Source organism: Larimichthys crocea, unplaced genomic scaffold (assembly GCF_000972845.2).
Source record: "Larimichthys crocea isolate SSNF unplaced genomic scaffold, L_crocea_2.0 scaffold32314, whole genome shotgun sequence".
NCBI classification, from domain to species: domain Eukaryota; kingdom Metazoa; phylum Chordata; class Actinopteri; family Sciaenidae; genus Larimichthys; species Larimichthys crocea.
The window spans coordinates 1-809 of NW_020854265.1; the positions used below are offsets into that span (position 1 = coordinate 1).

The 809-nt window shown below is 41.0% G+C and overlaps 1 long non-coding RNA gene across 1 annotated transcript; it reads right to left on the reverse strand.

Moving 5' to 3' along the window:
• Positions 1–74: 74 nt before the first annotated feature.
• On the reverse strand, positions 75–809 carry LOC113744946 (uncharacterized). The gene is made up of 3 exons (XR_003461915.1): positions 770–809; positions 629–683; positions 75–385 (listed from the first exon to the last, which is right to left on the reverse strand). It is a non-coding gene; the product is annotated as an uncharacterized LOC113744946 (long non-coding RNA).

The following is an 809-nucleotide window of genomic DNA, read 5'->3' on the forward strand; positions in this document are numbered from 1 at the left end:
GATGTTATACACTGGACCTTTAACACCATTTTTAAACTTTGCAAATCAGCAGATTCACAGTTAACTAACAGTTGATTTAAAAAAAATTTTTAATGAACACAGTGTTAAACAAAAACAGATGCTTCGAGCTGCTCCAATATTGGGCATTATTGGGTGTAGCAGGGAAGACATTTTGCCAGGAAGAAGAGGGAACCTTATACATCTGTGGATGGTACAACAGATGTAGAGGGGCAGCCACTGGAATCCAGGATGGTGGCAGCTGCAGGACGACGGTGCTGCGGCCTGGCTCCAATCACACCTGTCTGCAGGTGTGGAATGTTCATCGCACCTGCCAGTGTGTGTGGAGCCATGATCAGCCTCTTGTCCTCTGGCCTGAATTCAGATGCTGCAACACAAACAAAAACACTGATCAGTTTTTAAACTTTAAAAAATGAGACACTGCTTCTTAAATGTGCATTAAACAACATTTTTATACTAATATTGAATCAAACGACATTTAACTCTGCTCTCTCGCTTTTGTATAAAATACATCTTTCAGTCTTCAGATACAAAGAACCCTTGTGCCTCAGTGTTATTGTTCACATTGTTCAGTACTATACAGCATAAAGAAATAAATATTCAGTCTTACCTTCAGCTGTGGAAGCATTTCTCTGGCATCCCACCTTCTTCTTCTTCTTTTTGCCCTACACAAAAACAAACACATCAGACTTTCCTTCAGATATCAGCTGATACAAACTCTGTGAGCTGTGTGTGAGCACAGTGTACTTACATAGTTGTTCTTGTGTGTCCATTCGGGGTGTTGCTGGGCG